Here is a 19876-nt window from a genome sequence, read left to right on the forward strand (position 1 = left end):
TCTATTAAGTCATCCTTCCATATTTTTTCAGCTGAAGTATAAGTAAAATATTAATACCATGTAGTTTACAATATATGCTTTCTTCAATGATATTATTTGCCTTTCAAAAATGGGTAAAAGTGGGATATTAGCTCATCTAAAGGCATGCTGGATACCTTTTCAGTAATAGCCAGAAAAATTGAACACCCTTATATAAAGACACACTCCCAAATCAATCCTCTGACAATGAAACTCAGGATGTACAGACACACATAGGAACCTAAATATAGGTAGAATGTAGATTTTTGGGAAAGACGGTTTGGAAGGGTCATGGTCAGAGCACACTCCTCTTCACTGTTGAAGAAAGAGCATATTTAACATAGAGAGACAGTGTTTGGGGATATCAGCAACAGAAGCACGGTATGGAAAAAAGTTTGCTTTTATTTTTACAATCAGGTCATGGCAGCTTACACCCACCCATGTCAATGCATCCCTTTCAATGCCCTGATGCCAACACCAAAGACTTTCCATCATGGAAATCTTAATAAACGTTTGATCATCAGTTCTGGCCTCTTTTCTGGCCTCTAAATGACCACAATTTCCTATACTCTAGGGCAGGAAAGAGAAATCTAAGAAAAAAAGTGGAAAAATCCTTATGACTTATAAAATCTGGAGGTGGTGAGCTGGGTACAGTGAAAATCACCTTTAAAAAAAAAAAAACAACATGTTTTAACAGCAGTTCAAACATTAAAAGGAAAACTAAAAAATGAAAGTAAAAGGGAAAAAGTTGAAAATATTTTACCGTCCTCCAGTGGTGAAATGCAAGATGGACAAGAACTGACAGAGTTTTCAGGGAGTAAATGTTTTATTTCGTCATCTCTCCTCGAATCTCCCCAAAATACTGCAGATAATAGAAATCTAAATGCTCAAGAGAAGATAATACTTATATGTTTCAAAACCAGAACAAGTATATAAACGTATGAACCTCACTGAACTTCTGCAAATCTTTCTGTCCCTCCCCCAGTTCAGGCAATGAATTCCTAGAATGGAGATATTTATATCCTTAGAATTATATTCATAGGATATTAAATTTTAGCACTATCTTGAGAGATTTAACCAGTCTTAGTGTGGGGTTTTAATTTTTTTTTAATAAGTGAATAGAGGGGAACCTCAAAAACATCTTTTGATTTAACATGAAAGGCTGAAAATGATGAACTGTATTGATGTCAATTAACTGAATCAGTACACCCAACATCAAAGCATCTCCATCATCAAGCACACCAACGTATTCTCATGCCAATGCTCACCCAGAAGAGTCCAGTGAACAGTTTTTCTAAATGATTGGTAATCAAAATATAGCCTGAACTTAGGAAATACTTTCCATTAATCACTTTTGACACAATATATTTTTGACAACCTTTAACATTTTTTAATATTTCTTCCCCTCCAACAATTAAAATTCATCCATAGTAATTCTTCATTAGATCTAGGTCACTGCAAGATAGCCATTCTCTTAATGAATTTGCATCAAATTGTTTTGGGTCTTGTCTGAAAATTAGAGATACCTTTCAATACCTCCCCAAGGAGAAGTAAAATCAAACAATATGTATTGTGCCTCTCCCAGAGTCCCTAAATCCAGCAATTTTTCACTGCAGTAGTGGATGCTGTGATGCTGTGGGACATGAGGGTAACACCCAGCAGTGCAGATCTCAAAGATCCCAGTGTGGTGTCCTGCACAAACACCATCTCTGCTGGAAACTACCCTGATCCCAAAATGTTAATTCCTGCAGAGCCATTCCAGACATCTGAAGCATCATCAGATGAACCCAGTGAGGGTTTCCAGAGTGCTCAACAGACCAGCACAGACTGAATGCTCTCTGTGGTGCTGCTGCAGCTTAGCCCAGGGCCTGATACGCAAAGTCTGCCTGGACCTGCCCTCCCCTGAGCTGCTTGTGCACAGAAACACAGAAAACACACATATCTGAGATTGTCTTGCATAAAACATGTTTGCCCTGCTATTTATTAATTTCTCATTCAGCTGTGTGAAAACATCTATAATATCACTTTCAACCCTGGCTGTGAATGGGTAAGAAAACAAGTGTTCACTTCTCTGCGGACGACCACACTTCCTTCCCTCAGAATGTTTTGATGCCCCTGCTCCAGGGGAAATTCCACTAACACTCTCCTGTTGACACATGACTGCAAACATACTCTTCTCACAAGCAGATAAATGTTTCTTCTCAATCACAGCAAACTATGTCAGTCAGCTGCTCATTTCCTCACAGTATTTCATTGTATGTTTTGTACTGAATTGTATTTTTTGCAATGAAATTTTCTTGCCTTATTTGAAAGGGAAAAAAACCCACCGAAACAAAACCCAAACACTGAAAAACCCAAGGAAAAGCACTGAGCTGTTTGATTACTATGGTATATGATTTCTGTGAGGAGCTGCATTTTACAAATTGCTGAATATCTGTGCTGAGGAGCTCAGCAGCTCTCAGGACATACTTGTGAATAATTGATAAAATCAGCTCTGAGCCTGAACTTCTCTTCTGAGGCTCTCTGAACTTGAGCAGTCTGGGAAAAAAAAGGAAAATTTCTCATTTTTCTTCTTTGTTATGCTCTGCTGTTCCTCCAACAGCTCCTGCACTTTTGTGGCAATAAAACATTAACTATGGAGCAGCAATTGCAAAAGTTCCTTCATCAAATCCCATCCATAACTGCAATCCAGTAATAGCACACACAATATCCTTGTGCAAGCAAAACACTCATGATTTCAGATAATTCATTCACAACTTCAGCTCCCTGTACAATGCAGCTACTAAATGAGAGACTACATTAGACTTTGGACCTCAGAAGTAGCTGATCCTTGGTGATTTTATTCCTATTATAATTTATATAAAAATACAGCTTTGCATCGGTACAAAAAACTTTTCTGCCACATTTTTATCTGCTCAGTCATTTTGTCCTTGTGGAAATGACAGCTATCAATTCCACCTGGGTAATATAAATGTGCTTGAAGAAAACAAAATGTCACTACTTTCAATTACAAGGGCAGTAGATAAATGCCAACTCATTACAGAGTACTTAAAGCTCAAGTCTAAACTTACTATGAATTACTTTCTAAATCTAAATGCTAATATTATACTTAGGTGTACTGATTCAGACATATAAACCTATTTAACTCTCTGGGTTAGAGTTTGTTTATCTTTTGTCAGGAACAGATTTCCAAGGCAAGGAGAACAGTAGTGGGTCTGGATAATGGAAAGAGTTTGCCTTGAGTGCCCAGCTTCATTAGGAGGTGACAAAAGCCTGGGATTGCAATGCATGTGGCATTTCAATGCATGCACCAGGCTATTTTTATATTTTACATAATGCTCAAGTCTGAAATTAGATGCTGAAACTCTGAAAGCAGCACTGTGACATACACAAACAGTGGAGGGACTTGAGAACATGCTTGAAGCTTAAGTTCTTCATTGTATTGAGGCTTCAGAGAAGCCCCTCAAAATTCAGTTAATTGGGCAAGAATCGTTGCATCAAAGACCAACCCACACAATGGAGTTTGTTAGTCACTCTTTGCCATTCCTTATGGAATTACCTGCCTTGCATATTCTAATGAGAATCATGAGTCTTTAAAAACAGTTTTTGTATCCCCATCCCCTCAGATGCCTCTGCTACATGACCTTGGCTACAGAAGTGACAATATTAAAGGGTCTAACAATTCCCTGGAAGATTTCAGAACTTTTCTCAGGACTCTGGGAAAACTAAATTACCCTCCTGAAGGCCCACAGACAAAACTCACTACTAAACCCCAAATTTTAACTCAAAACAACACCTTAGCAGCAGGCAGAGGGATAAGAGAATAAACTTGAGGAACTTTCTTTCCCTTATTAGTTCAGGGATGGTGGAAATGTCTGTGCTCCTCTCTGTGGGCTCTTTCAGGAGAACCTCACAGGCAGTGTGGCCATACCAGAGCCTGAACACCCTGAGGTGGAGGAACCAGAACTCAAAATGCTCTGAGCTGATCCTATTTCTGCTCTCTGACATGAATGTACTCGCTGGGACCATTCCCATCAGTGCAGGAGGATGTAATTGTGGGTATCTGACACCCTGCCCAGACTCTACATCAAACCTGCAGAGGAAAGAGTGATGGCTGGTCAGAGATGACTTTCTGGGAGAGTGGCAGTGATGCTGACAGGGAAATGCACAAATTCACAGCTGCAGGTGCCAGGGAGGAGCCAGGATTCAGGTGTGAAAGGCACACCTGGGTGCTCCAGCAGGGGTGGCAGGTTTCTAACTCCATGGCTGCCAGGCACGAGGCAAGGGGATTAAAAGACCTGGCTGCAGCAAGAGAATCACAGAATCACAGAATGTGTAGGTTGAAAGAGACCTTCAAGATCATCTAGTCTAACCCAGCCCAAACATCTCAACTAGATCATGGCATCGAGTGTCACATCTAGTCTCTTTTTAAACACATCCAGGGATGGTGACTCCACCATCTCCCCGGGCAGACTATTCCAGTACTTAATTGTGGCAGTGGGTTGATGAGTGCTAATGGTTATCCTTTGTTGATATATGTTAATGTTGCATAGTTCATGATCTGTTGCCCCTTTTTCTCCCTATTCTCAGTACCATAACGCAGATACCTGTCAATCTTCTTGTTTACATGGCACCTGGCCCTGCCAGTCAACCTGAGACCTCTCCCAGTGTCTAGAAGCTTCTGGGAAGAGTCCCGGGTGATTGGTTAGAGTCAGGGTTTCCCCCTCCTACAAGTTATATTATTGGTTATTATATTGATTGATGCTCCCTGAGTCACACCCTGAGTCCCTGTCATTGGTCCCCATGCTCTGCCGTCCCATGTGTTCCTTCCCCCCTTTAAAAACTGCAACCTTCAGGTGCTCGAGGTCTCTCCGTCTCTCCGTCTCCCTGTTTCTCGGAGCCTCGGCCCTGAGGTAGAATAAATCTCAGTTGCTGTCTCAACGGAGGGTCCCGTCTCTCATTGCATCCGCGCCTTAGTAGTGACTCTGCTTTTGCTTTACTGGCTCAAAGACCCCTGTGTTGTGGTGGTGCCAGGGCTGGCCGGAGCCAGCAACACCTGGGAGAAACCACTGTAGGGTGGCGCCCAGCAGCGGGACAGCCTGAAGCAGACACCAGTCGCTGCAGTGAGGCACCCGACGCCGAGCTCTTTCGAGGAGCTCAGCGAAGAAGTCCTTCCTCCTGTGGAATTTGTGGACTATTCGTGTGTCTCGTGCCCCTCGTGGAAGCAGCCTTCGGGAGCGCTCCCAGGGAACGAAGAGGGCAGCTTCATCATACCCACGAGGTCCTCTTCGGCGTGGATCCCCCAGTGCCACCGTCTTTTTGCTACGCAGGAGCCTGGTGAGGGTAAGTGGATGTGTCCCATGGGGGATACACCCTTCTCCCATTCGGGTTTGGGCTGTTCGATGACCGGCTTGAGGAGTGCCGCCTTAAGAAGCAGCGCCAAGCGAGCGGGGGGGGGCTCTTTTTTATAGCTCCCTTTTGCGTTGTTTCGAAAGGCTCCCTGCATTTTAAGTTGAATTTATCCTTTAAGTTTTTGTGTTACCCTGTCTGCCGCTTCCCCATGGAGTGGGATTCTGGTGTTTAGTGACGGGATTTTGGTTGTGCCAAGGCGCGTCGGGCGAGGAGGCTGGTAAGCCCGACCCGGGTTTTAAAAGCGCTGGTTTTCGCAGTTTCAGTTCGGGATTTTTAAAGTGGTTTCTGAAGGAGTGACTGATTTTAACATCAAAAATGGGTGCTCGCTTATCAGTTGCTCAGAGAGACATTTATTTAAGTTTTGTTGGAGTTTTAACAGTTAATAGGATTCGGTTCTCAAAGGGACAGTTGAAGCGGTTGTAAGAAAACTCTTCCTCAATTTCCCAGACACCACTCCGGAGACAGTCACTGAAGTCCGATATTGGGATTCAGTAATTTCTAAATTTACAGAATTGGCCACCTCCGGAGACGGGAAAGCAGCAAAATATTTATTTTGGTCTCAGAAAATTACGTCTGCAGTTGGAAAAATAAACAGAGTGGAGAAAGAGTCATCCCGGCGAGAAAGTTTTCGTTTCCCCCATTCCCCTAAAGGCACCCTCAAGAGTGCTGCGGGCACATCCTGGCCCGCCAGCCCTGGCCCCTTCAGGGTGTCGAGATCCCCCTGCCCGGATCAGACAAGGCAGTCTGTCTGGGATTCCTGATGCAGCCTTGGCCAGGCTGCTAGAGATCTCTCCCTTCCCCGCACTTTTCCCGGTTCATGCTCAAGAGTTCGTTTCAGTTTTGCGGGGGGGGACTGCTATCGGAATGGCGTCCCCAGCCCTCAGTTAGGAAATGGCGGCCGCCGCGTGGCCCGCTCATCTTCCCGCCGTTTCTAGTTCTTCATCCCATAATCCTCCCCACTCCCGTGAAAACCCTTTCCCGTCCCCGCCTCTCTCCCAAACCCCGGCCCGCCGCTCCGCCTCTAGCCGCGCCCCCAGAGTTACATCACCCAATCAGACCCCTCCCATGGAATGCCCCAGACCCCGCCCGCACGCAGCCGGTTCCCACGCTCTCCCACCCGTTTCCCATGCTCCCCCACCCGGTTCCCATGCTCCCCCACCCGGTTCCCATGATTGGGATTCAGAGGAGGAACAGCAGGGCTCCGGGAGTGAGAGTCCCATCCGTTGCTCCGATAACCTACCGGAGGGCAAGGGGTGGACAAGCCACAAACATAACCTGGCAGGCAATGCCTCAGCAAGTTATCAAGGATTTAATGAAGGCACTCAAGGAGTATGGGCGGGATAGTCCATACTTCCAGGGCCTTTTAAATGCCCAGCTAGCCAGAACGGTTGTTGTCCCATTTGATCTTAGGCATCTATTCAGATGCCTCCACTCGCGAGCAGAGTACCAACTCTGGGAGGCTACCTGGAGAGATCTTTTGAGGGACGCCCTTCCAGGAATGTTAGCAAATCCTGACACTGCTGAGGACATCCACAAAAATAAAATTACCATGCTACACCTGATGGGCGAGGGTGACTGGGAAACCCCTGCAAAGCAAGCCTCTGACATCCCGAGGCCAGTGTTAGAAAAGGTAACAAGCCTGGCAGAAAAGGCCTTCCTTGATATGTGGCCGTCTGGGGCCTTACAATATTACTTAGACATCTTCCAGGGTACCAGTGAGCACTACCTCCAGTTTGTCGAAAGGTTAACTGCAGCAGTGGAGCAACAGGTGGACGAAGACATCGCCAGAAAGTCAGTGGTGAGGTCGCTGGCTTTCACTCATGCAAATGAGGTCTGCAAGAGAGCCATGCTGACCTTGCCCAAAAAGTCAAAGCCCACCCTGCAGGACTACATCCAGGTCGTGACTGAAGTAGTGCCCATGATGACACCGGGATGCCCTGGAAAAAAGGATCCTCATCACCGGACGGTCACTACAGCCACTGAGACCATTGAGGCGTTACCTGCAACACAAACCCCTCGCATGCCAGGGCCAACGATGCAACCCTCTAGGGGGTCCGCTGACAAGCCTTGTGCATTGTGCTGGCAAAAAGGGCATTGGTGGCAATCATGCCCTCTCAGGGAGGAGTTCCAGCGCTTTAGGGAGGGCAAGGAGGGTGCAAATAAGGGAGCGCAAAGAGGGCAAGACCCTCACAAACAGCAAAAAAACTAGAGAGTGAGCACGAGGCCACCCAGCGTGAAGATGAAAATTGGGTGGCCCGAGCCGGGGGGGGGAGAATGGGGAATGAGGGACAAAGCATAACCGGACGTGACTTAACAAATCAGATTTTTCCTCTTCCAGCAGGAGCTCTAGATCCAGCACCAGATCTCGAGCTGGAAGAAAAATTCCCAGAAAAGACGCAGGATCCCCCATTGCAGGATCCACCACCTGACAAGACTGATAAACAATTTTTGCCTCCTCCAGGTACATCCCTGACAACAACTAGTCAACACATGCCCTTTTGCCTGGCCCTCATCTCCCCGTTGTGGATTCGAGATTCCGAGTGGCACACTGCAAAGGTCGCAAGGAACAGAGGTACCTGGCACCTAATTGGCACTGAATCTGTCGTCGTGGGGGATTGTAAATACACCCCACCAGAGATAGAAATCGCTCCTGGAAAAATGTCCTCTGACCCGGAGTGGTTTGTTCTCTGGCTGCGCTGCACGTGCCCACCGGTTTTCCTCGCTAAGGGGCAAATCGTGGCACAATTAATTCCTGACCCACAGCCTTGGCAAACAAGGAAACACAACTCAGGCCCACAGGTTAACCCAGTCATCGTTATCGATGAAAACCGGCCTGAGGAAGAATGCCAACTAAAAGTGGGCGGGGAGACCAAGACCATCACAGGTCTCCTAGACACAGGGGCGGACATCACGACTGTCCCTGAGCACATGTGACCGTCACATTGGCCTCTGCAAACCGTAGTAGAGCAAGTCGAAGGTGTAGGGGGTTTACAATTGGCAAAAAGGTCTAAAAGCATGGTCCAAATTGAGGGACCCAGGGGACAATTGGCTAATATCTGTCCCTTTCTTTTAAATTACAGCGCACCCCTCTGGGGAAGAGACGTCATGGCCCAGTGGGGGGTCACAATCGGCTTTCCAGACCCTCTGTGAAATTTTCGGGCGGCGGCCACTGAGAGGCGCCCCACCCAGAAACTGAATTGGAAAACAGATGAACCAGTATGGGTGGAACAGTGGCCGCTTTTGAAACAAAAATTAATGGCACTTGAGGAGCTCGTAGAGGAGCAGCTGCGCAAAGGCCACATTGAGGAGACCACGTCCCCGTGGAACTCCCCAATGTTTGTTATACAAAAGGCAGATAAGACCAAGTGGCGGCTCCTCCAGGACCTCCGACAAATTAATGATGTTATTGAAGATATGGGTTCTCTCCAGCCAGGGATGCCTTCCCCGACCATGCTGCCCCAAAATTGGAATTTGGCTGTAATTGACATAAAAGATTGGTTTTTTTCACATTCCTTTACACCCTGACGATGCTCCTCGGTTTGCTTTTTCGATTCCAAACAGCAACCGAGAGGCCCCGAGGAAGAGATACCACTAGAAAGTACTACAGCAAGGCATGAAAAATAGCCCTGTGATTTGTCAGTGGTACGTCTCTTCCCTGCTGTCCCCTGTACATGCAGCCGCACACCAGGCCATTATTCATCATTATACGGACAATGTACTCGTGTGTGCTCCCAACGACGACCTGCTGGCCCATGCGCTTGACCTTACGGTGACTGCACTGATTGCCGCAGAGTTAGAGCTGCAAGAATCAAAAATTCAAAAGATGCCACCCTGGAAATATCTAGGACTCGAAATCGGGAAGCAGACCATTGTTCTGCAAAAATTGGCTATTAAAACCAAAATTGAGACATTAGCAGATGTCCATCAACTGTGTGGGGCATTGAACTGGGTGAGACCTTGGTTAGGTTTGTCAACTGAAGACCTAGCGCCCCTTTTCAATCTATTGAAAGGGGGAGAGGGGCTGAGTTCCCCCCGGTCACTCACCCCAGAGGTGCAGAAAGCCCTAGGAAGGGTCCAAAACATCATGTCCACGAGGCAGGCAAATCGATGCAACCCGGATTTGCCTTTCCGGTTTATCATCCTCGGGAATCTGCCACATCTTCACAGTGTCATCTTTCAATGGGACGAAGGGATCACCGCCATCCCCAAAAAAGACCGAGGCGGGAGAGATCCTCTTCTTATCATAGAATGGGTCTTTCTCAGCCACCACAGGTCCAAAAGAATGACAAAGCCACAAGAATTGATGGCGGACCTAATCTGGAAGGCCAGAGTCCGGATTAGAGAACTGGCTGGTTGCGACTTTGAATACATTCACGTACCAATTTGGCTGAAATCGGGCCAAATTACAAAAGCTATGCTGGAACACCTGCTTCAAGAGAATGAAGCTCTTCAATTCGCCCTCGACAGCTACTCAGGCCAAATTTCGATTCATCGGCCTGCCCACAAATTTTTAATCAGGATGCTCAATTCAAATTGGCATTAGAAAGCGTTCAGAGCAAAAAACCCCTTGAAGCTCTGACAGTTTTTACTGACGCGTCCGGAGGATCCCACAAGTCTGTGATGACTTGGAAGGACCCTCAGACTCAGCAGTGGGAGACAGATGTTGCTGAGGTGGAAGGATCCCCTCAGGTTGCTGAGTTGGCTGCTGTCGTCAGAGCCTTTGAGAGGTTCTCTGAACCGTTCAATCTTGTAACAGATTCGGCATATGTCGCCGGAGTAGTCTCCAGGGCAGAAAATTCGATCTTACAAGAGGTGTCCAACACAGCGCTCTTCGAGCTGCTCTCGAAGCTGGTAAAGCTCATCTCCCACCGAGAGCAGCCATTCTACGTGATGCATACAAGGTCGCACACAGATCTGCCGGGGTTCATCGTGGAGGGTAACAGGAGGGCAGATGCTCTTGCTGCCCCTGCCGCAGTGGCTCCGTTGCCGGATGTTTACCAGCAGGCCAAGATCAGTCATCAATTGTTCCACCAAATTGTGCCAGGACTGGTCAGATGGTTTCACCTGACCCGAGACCAGGCCAAGGCCATTGTGGTGACTTGTTCCAGCTGCCAGCGGCATGCTGTACCAACCCTGCATGCTGGAGTTAATCCCCGTGGGCTGTGCAGCAACGAAGTGTGGCAGATGGACGTGACCCACATCTCCCAATTCGGGAGACTTAAGTACGTTCACGTCTCAGTGGACACCTTCTCAGGTGCAATTTACGCTTCTGTCCACACAGGGGAAAAGACTGGAGACGTTATCAAACACCTGCTCCAGGCTTTCTCTTTCATGGGCATCCCCAAAACAATTAAAACCGATAACGGTCCAGGGTACACATCCAGGGAGTTCTGCAGCTTCCTGCAGCAATGGGGAGTGGAACATAAAACTGGCATCCCCCACTCCCCAACGGGTCAAGCGATCATAGAGAGAACTCATCAAAACAGTCCTCAACCAGCAGACCCAAATTTTATAATTGGAAATTCCCCAAATTCGCCTCGCCAGGGCCTTGTTCACCCTAAATTTTCTTAACTGTTCATTTGAATCGATGAATCCTCCCATTATCCGCCACTTCAGCGGGAACAAGGATTTGAAAGAACGTGAACGGCCACCAGTTCTTGTCAAGGACCCAGAGACCATGAGGACAGAGGGTCCTCATGATTTAATCACTTGGGGACGTGGCTATGCCTGCATCTCGACATCCGAAGGACTTAAATGGGTGCCGGCCAAGTGGGTGAAACTCTATGTTCCCAAGGTCTCAGGAGGCAAAAACTGTCAGGTGGCTGAAGCCTCCTGGAGGAGGAAAAAGAAAGTCCCAGGTCCGGACAGCAAAAGGTTTCTTCCCTCCTTCCAGATCCCTCTGTGGTTCTTTTCTAATTAATTTATTTTGCTCTTTAGTTGCAGATCTTGTCCGACCAAAATGTTCCACCTGAGAGCCCCGTCGATGTCCCGCGTCTTTCAAATCGCGGTCGTCCTTGGTCTCTTTGGATGCACCATCCCGTAGATCGTTCCTCAGCCGAAGGCGAATGTGTGGAGGACCCTCACAAAGGCCATGGGGCAGGATCACATTTGCCTGTCCCAAGGCCTGGCCGAGGACCCGATTTCGTCCTGTCTGGTGGGGATCCTGTTTAAAGAGGCCGAGTACTCCCCCACTCTCCTCAATTTTAAAGATAAGTATAATAAAAAAAACGCCTGGTCGCCAATCCCAAGCTCTGGAGGAGTTCCGCCTCCGAAGGAAAATCAAACTTCCTGTTACCAACCCCCTGGTCCTGTGGAGAGAGTGGATTTCCATCTCCCTTCCCCGTGCCAAAAGTGAGCCTCAGGAGCTGGAACTCCTCGGCTCATCCCCTGCCCCCTTCTGCATGTTTATCCCACCACAGGGCCAGGAAAAAACCTTCTCCCAAGTTCTACAAACCAAAGATGAGTATCTCGCCAACACGTGGTGTGATACAATTACACACGTGAAAATGGCCTCAACCCCAAGTTCAGTTCCCCTTTTCCTCCCCAAAGGCACCTTCTTAATTTGCGGCGACCGTGCATTTGCCGGCATCCCCTCTCGCCTCACCAGAGGTCCATGTACATTAGGCAAACTAGGCCTGCTCTCCCCAAATAAAACGCAAATTATGGATTAGTTCGTTAAAAATTCATCCATGCATACACCAGTCCAAAAAAGGGATTTGGCAGATCCCGACCCGGACTGTGAATCGGAAATTATCCACTGGTCCAAGGCCAAGGCTACCGCCATAACAGTGTTTTTGCCTTGGGTCTCAGTGGCAAAATCAATGGGAGAATTAGGCCAATTAGAGTGTTGGGTAGCTAAGCAGGCAAACCTCACTTCGAATGCCTTATCGGACCTCCTTCGAGACGAGGAGGTAACCAGACAGGCGACCATTCAAAATCGGGCGGCCATTGACTATCTCCTCCTTCTCCACCATCACACCTGCGAGGAGTTCGAGGGCCTCTGTTGCTTCAATCTATCATCTCAGGCTGAGGATGTTCGCCAGTCCATCAAAAAGATCTGAAACATGGTGCATGACATGAAAGAAGAGACCAAGGACTGGTTTGATAACATCTTTGACAATTGGGGACTCACAGGTTGGATAGGGTCTGCTGTTAAGACTGGTTTGTTAATTTTATTTTTGCTTTTAATTGTTGGGATAGCCTTTGGACTTATCAAAAAATCCACAAACAGACTTATTACCAGCGCCACCTCCAAGTTAAGAGTGAACCATGTTTGGATGACTTCTCCTTCTCCTGAGAAGATTGAAATGCAGGACTTGCCCCCGGAAGAAGAGGATGAAGAAGAACTAAGCTTTGAGGACTTTGTGTCCAAGGCTGAAGGGCAATGGCCCATTCCCTTTGAAGAATGGCCTACCGATCAGCAGTGGTTCGGGGACCTCTACCCCGAACCAGAATGTGACACCCCTCAAGCCCAGTTCCACTCATTCTAAAATCCGTTCTTCAAATAAAATTCAAAGGGGAAATTGTGGCAGTGGGTTGATGAGTGCTAATGGTTATCCTTTGTTGATATATGTTAATGTTGCATAGTTCATGACCTGTTATCCCTTATTCTCCCTATTCTTAGTACCATAAAGCAGTTACCTGTCAATCTTGTTGTTTACATGGCACCTGGCCCTGCCAGTCAACCTGAGACCTCTCCCAGTGTCTAGAAGCTTCTGGGAAGAGTCCCGGGTGTTTAGTTAGAGTCAGGGTTTCCCCCTCCTACAAGTTATATTATTGGTTATTATATTGATTGATGCTCCCTGAGTCACACCCTGAGTCCCTGTCATTGGTCCCCATGCTCTGCCGTCCCATGTGTTCCTTCCCCCCTTTAAAAACTGCAACCTTCAGGTGCTCGAGGTCTCTCCGTCTCTCCGTCTCCCTGTTTCTCGGAGCCTCGGCCCTGAGGTAGAATAAATCTCAGTTGCTGTCTCAACGGAGGGTCCCGTCTCTCATTGCATCCGCGCCTTAGTAGTGACTCTGCTTTTGCTTTACTGGCTCAAAGACCCCTGTGTTGCAGTGGTGCCAGGGCTGACCGGAGCCAGCAACACCTGGGAGAAACCACTGTACTTAATCACTCTTTTCGTGAAAAACTTCTTCCTAATATCCAACCTATATTTCCCTTGACGCAGCTTAAGACTGTTGAGGTGGTCCGGTGTGTCTTGGGACCCCGTCTGCGTTGCCTAGCCAGCCCTGGCACCGGAGCCACAGTGAAAGGTATGGTTCTGTATGCTAAGATACGTCCCCAATCCTGTGGGTTCTTGCCTTTGGCAGAAGCATGAACAATGGCAAGAAAAAGGGAGGATTCTTGTGAGAAATTCAACTGGGGTTTATTAAGCCCTTGCGGGACTTGTACACACCCAAAGAGAGAACCCACAAAAGCAGGTTTTCTCTCTGAACAGCACCTTAAGTATGGGGGTGGGGAAAGGGGAAGGGGACAGCTTGGAACCAATCCAATGGGTGAGGGGAGTGGCTCAGAACATAAATGACAGTCAATAGTACAAATCAATAAATCCAGGGGAGGGGAGAACAGGGACCCTGCCAATCACTCGACATCCTCACTAGAATCTTCTAGACATCAGGGCAAGGCTGTAAAGTGATGGAAAGAACCCATAATTGTGATTAATACCTAACAATCACTCGGAGGAAACCAAGAAGGGTTTAACATGGGAGTATGGGACAAACCATTGTAAAACAAAGAATAGATGCATACAGAAACTGGTAAAACCCAAAACCACACTACAACAGACTGTGTCTTCTCGTTCTGTCAGTTGCTGCCTGGAGAAAGAGACCAAAGCCCACCTGACTACAACCATCCTTCAGGAAGGTGTAGAGAGTGATAAGGTCACCTCTGAGTCTCCTTTTCTCCATGCTAAACAACCTCAGCTCCCTCAGTCGTTCTTCATATGGCTTGTTTTCCAAGCCCTTCACCAGCTGTGTTGCCCTCCTCTGGACATGTTCAAGTATCTCAACGTCCTTCCTAAACTGAGGGGCCCAGAACTGGACACAATACTCAAGGTGTGGCCTCACCAGTGCCAAGTACAGGGGAAGAATGACCTCCCTGCTCCTGCTGGCCACACCATTCCTGATACAGGCCAGGATACCATTGGCCCTCTTGGCCACCTGGGCACACTGCTGGCTCATGTTCAGCTGGCTGCTGACCAAAATCCCCAGGTCCCTTTCAACCTGGACACTGTCCAGCCACACCGTCCCCAGCCTATAACATTGCAGGGGGTTATTGTGGCCAAAGTGCAGGACTCGGCACTTGGACTCATTAAACTTCATCTTGTTAGACTCTGCCCATCAATAAAACTGTTCCAGATCTCTCTGCAGAGACCTCCTATCTTCCAACAGGTCGACACACGCTCCCAGCTTAGTGTCATCCGCAAATTTACTAATGGAAGATTCAATACCCTCATCCATGTCATCAATAAAAATATTGAACAGAGCTGGCCCCAGCAAAGACCCCTGAGGGACACCACTGTTGACTGGCCACCAGCTGGATACAGCACCATTCACCACCACTCTCTGGGCCTGGCCATCCAGTCAGTTCTTAACCCAGCAAAGAGTGCTCCTGTCCAAGTCCCGGGTTGCCAGCTTATCCAGGAGTATGCTGTGGGAGACAGTGTCAAATGCCTTGCTGAAGTCCAAATACACAACATCCACAGCCCTTCCTGCATCCACCAGGTGGGTCACCTGGTCATAAAAGAGATCAGGTTGGTCAAATATGACCTACCTTGTTGCCCTGATTTTTCTTGCTTTCAAGTGTTTGAATCTTAGCAGCATGATTCTCATGGAGCTTGATGTAAACTACATGTATTTTTAGAAATTATCTATGTGTTTGCGTAGTTTTTCTGCGGGAGGAGAACTTGATTGATGGTAAGAGAGACCAATGAGGTCCATGAGGTCACAACCTTCTTGAGCCAATCCTGGCTTGCTGTATAAAGTGTATATAAGTTGATGGAGTCAGAAAAATAAATAAGCTTTCCATGTCCGATCTGCTGCTGCCTGCTGTCCTCTGTGTGGGTCTGCACCCATGCCACAATTGTTGACCTCTCCGTGTCTGGACCACACTACCTCTCCTAAACCCATGCTGGCTGGGCCTGAGACCCTGGCCATCCTGTAAGTGCTGCGTGATGACACTCAGTATAAACTGTTCCATTATCTTGCCAGGTACTGAGGTCAGACTGACTGGTCTGTAATTACTGGGATCCTCCTTCCCACCCTTTTTGTGAATGGGTGTCACATTGGCCAGTTTCCAATCATCCGGAATCTCACCAGTGAGCCAGGACTGGTTGTAAATGATGGAGAGTGGCTTTGCAAGCTCATCTGCCAGCTCCCTCATTACCCTGGGATGGATCCCATCTGGACCCATAGATTTATGAGTGTCCAAGCATCTCAGCAGTTCTCTGACTGCCTCCTCTTGGATAATGGGGGGACCATTCTGTTCCCTGACACCATCAACAAACCCAGGAGGACAGTTGTCCTGAAGGCAAGTTGTCTTCCCACTAAAAACTGAGGCAAAGAAGGCGTTAGGCACTTCTGCCTTCTCCTCATCTGCAGTTACTAAGTTCCCTCCCTTAGAGAGCAAAGGTTGGCCTTACCTTTCCTTTTACCATTAATATATTTGTAGAAACATTTTTTATTATCCTTTACAGAAGTTGCCATTTTAAATTCAAACTGAGCTTTGGCCTCCCTAATTTTTTTTTCCTACATGCTCTAGCAGCCCCCTTAAATACTTCCTGAGAGACCTGACCCTCCTTCCAAAAATGATACATCCTCTTTTTATTCCTGAGTTCATCCAAAACCTCCTTGCCCATCCAGGCTGAGCATTTGCCTTGTCGACTCCTCTTTCGGCACAGTCTTTACAGAAGGACAGTGTGCGATTGTCCCAATGAATTCAGTGGATGGAGCTAAAATATATTTTTGTAAAACCGCAGCACTTTCATTCCTGGATGAATTTATGAGTACAGCAATTGGGGCTCAGTTTGCTAAGCTAAATAGAAAAAAATAATTTTTTGCCTTGATTTTATTTCAGACTTAGTATGACCTTACAACATGATTCATTCAAAATTCCACAATCTTATTTTTCAATAAAAGGCATTCTTCAAAGGTAACAGTTTCCACTATAAGCAGTTGCACTCAAATGAAGAGGTGTCTTGTCTCTGCCTAGGCTAGCCCTGACACCTTGACAGTAAAGGGTATGGCTTGGTAGCAGGATGAACCTCAGCGATCCCTGTGAGTTCTTGTTTGCCTGAAGGAGTGAAGCAACGACGACAGGAAAGAAAGAGGGAGGCTGTTCAGGGTTAACTGCTGGCTTTATTCATCAGGGTATCTGCCCCAGCAGACACCCCTCAGCAGAAGCAGCGGGGAAGAAAGGCAAGGGAAAAAAAGCGGGGAAACCCCCCAATGTAACACCTTTTATTGGGGGGAGGAACTCAGGGATGGGTCTAACTGGGGACAAATCAGGGGCCAAGGGGGTATGGCTCTCTAGGTAAATGACACACATTGTAACAAATTAATAACTCGGGTAGGGAGACAGCTGAAGTCTTGTCCAATCACTTGGGGTCCTTACTGGAACTTTCTAGACTTTTGGGAGAGACCCCAAAGTGACAGACAAGACCCAGGGGCTGTATAATTTCTGATTGACATATAACTAGGATTGGGGTAAAACCAAAAATGGTGGAACATGGGTGGCCTGAGGCAAACCATTACAACTTTTAAAATGAACTTAGTACAAGGAACAAATACATACATAAAACTGATAAAACCAAAACCACACCACTACACCCTTCAGTTAAAAATTAAAATTCATTCAAAACCCAACCCTTGAATCAAAACTCAACAGGGTTTTATTTAGGCACAGGCCCAGATAGTGTCTAAAGTAGCAAGAGCACAAAAAAGTTGCAAATTTCTGATACAAGACTGTGAGGTTTCAAACAAAAGAATAAATTCTCTTTTTGTGTTTGTACATTTTCAGTAAAAACTGTGTTATTTTAAGATTACCATTCAATTACATAATAATGAGGATGACTGGAACTCATTTGCTAAATACCACAGGGTCAGGATTAGAGCTAAGAAAACGATTGGGTTGCATTTTATGTTGTTCTCTGAGAGTAAATAGGAAACGGCTGTGGCAGGAGCAGAAACTTCTCTCCCAAATTGCCCCTTCCTTCTTTAAACCACTGCCTTCCTCAGGATTAAACAGGATGTCCATGGGAATGTGAGCAGACGAAAACAATCCCAGGCTGCAGACAATGTCTGATTGCAGAAATCATCCTACAATGCTGCAGCTGGAGCCTGTTGTTGACTGGTGCTGCAATACATCTATTTAGAAAGTGTGGTTCTGCAGCAAACACATCTAAATTGCATCTTTAATTGGAGGGGAAATTTGATCAGGGAGTGTCTTTTGCAATTGTTGCCATGGCAGCTTAGACATGCAGCTTTAATTAATTTTTCACATTGCAGGAACTCAGTATTTTATAACTTTCTGCTTTTTATTCTTTGATTCTGTGAACTCCCAGAATATTATTTCTAGTCAAAAGTGGTAGCAACTTTATAACCAATGCTTGTTCACACTGCAATGTGACAGCCCCCATGCTTCTAGAACATTTATTGAAAAAAAAAAAAATGTAAACTATGAAATTCTGGAAATGCAAACTCAGAAAAGAGCTCATTGTGCTGCTTCACAGTGGTTTACAATGTTCTAAAACACTGATTACATGTAAAAGGCAACATGGGCCATCACACAGCTCTGCTTTACACTGAGAATGAAAAGCAAATCAGGTTCAAACCACTACAGATTTAACCTGGTTTTGTCTCTCGAATGTGTAACTCAGTAAGGTTTGGAAACACAAGAGAGCTTTGAGGAAAAATATCTTGTTTTCTAATTCCTATTAATGTTTCATAAATGATCTTATTTACAGGGAAAAAGGTAACCTGGAATCTGTAAACCCCTCACCTTTACAATTGTGCCTCTCACAGACAGAGAAAACTTACAATCCCTAAGTTACTCTGATTACACAGAAAACTGATGCCAGGTTTACCTTTGAATCTATTTATTAATTATGATACAAAAAGATTAATCTGTCAATATAAGAGTGATATCATAACAATAACAAGACACAAGGAAGCCATTTCCTGCACACAACATAATACTTTCACTGTACCCTTTGTCTAAAAATTCATCTCCTTCCTCTTCAGGCTGTTTTGAAACTTCCTTTATTCCCTCCCTGCAATTCTCTCCCATTCCCTTATGTCATCATAATAACTCAAGTCCTCCTTCAAACGTTCTTACACTTGCATGGCCTTGCAGAATAAAGTGATTGTCAGCGGAAAGGGATTTTTTTTTTTCAAATTTTCATCATTTTTGATGGACATGTAAAAATTTACCTAGAGTTAAAAAAAACACTTGGGGAAATAAGTTTCTGATTATCTATGACAAGGTGATGGAGAAATTTATAAATGTATCAGAATAGCAACATGGGAAATAACAGGAAACAATTTGCAGAGAATTATTTTATGACAGTATATTTCTGATAATTTGCCAAGATAAAATTTTCATTTAGTGTTTCAACAAAACAGACAACCTAAACATTAAAAATGCATCCTCTTCTCTATTCACTGATTATCTTGGGCTCTCTTTTCCACATTCCTGATATGTTTTGGGTTCTGCTGTTCCCAAAAACTGCTAAAAAGAAATTAAATCCTATTGTATTTCCCAAAGCGCACACATGAATTCTTTCCCCCATGTGCTGATAAGGATCCCACTGAAGACAGATGGCAGATGCTAATTCCTACCCACCTGACACACTGAGGGTTTTTAATCACCATGTAGGCAAGGAATACAATAACTTGTAAGTTAGTTTGAAAAACTCAGTAATGACCAGAATTTGCTGGGCAGAAAGCATATGGTCAGCAAAGCTTGAAAGAAATGAACAGGTTTGGGATTATGTTATCTGACTTCTCAAATCTGCCTATTTGAGAGTCTGTTGGGGAATTTCTACAAAGGTTTCTTACTTCATACATTTATAAAAATATGCAAGAAACTGAGAATTTGAGGATCTCTGTCGTGATATGTTTTTATGTTAAATGGGTTGTTTTGTTGTCCCCTATGCTCATAATTTAGTCCTAGGTTGTACCCCTCCTTTCCCTGTACTGTTAGTACTGCCTAGATTGCATTCACTTATTTAGCTGTCAATCCTTCCCTAACCCTGCCTTTTCTTCCAGACTGTTCCCTATCAATGTCACAATCTTCGATGCCTTATTAGTTAAGTTGCTCCCCTCCTGCTGTGTCCCCTTATTGGTTTCAGTATTGTAATCCCCGCCTGGTAACCCTCTCCTAATGGATCGCTACCCTGAACTCCCCCCCCCTCCAAGTGGTCCCTTAAAACCCACTGCCCTGCCC

At 45.9% G+C, this 19876-nt stretch overlaps 1 long non-coding RNA gene across 1 annotated transcript in view; it reads right to left on the minus strand.

The window, feature by feature from the left end:
* Positions 1–19876, minus strand: part of LOC310922257 — a 56047-nt gene that overhangs the window by 21716 nt on the left and 14455 nt on the right. The gene's annotated exons all lie outside the window — the stretch shown is intronic.

The sequence above is a fragment of the Zosterops lateralis genome, assembly GCF_965231275.1.
Source record: "Zosterops lateralis genome assembly, chromosome: W".
In the NCBI taxonomy this organism is placed as follows: Eukaryota; Metazoa; Chordata; class Aves; order Passeriformes; family Zosteropidae; genus Zosterops; species Zosterops lateralis.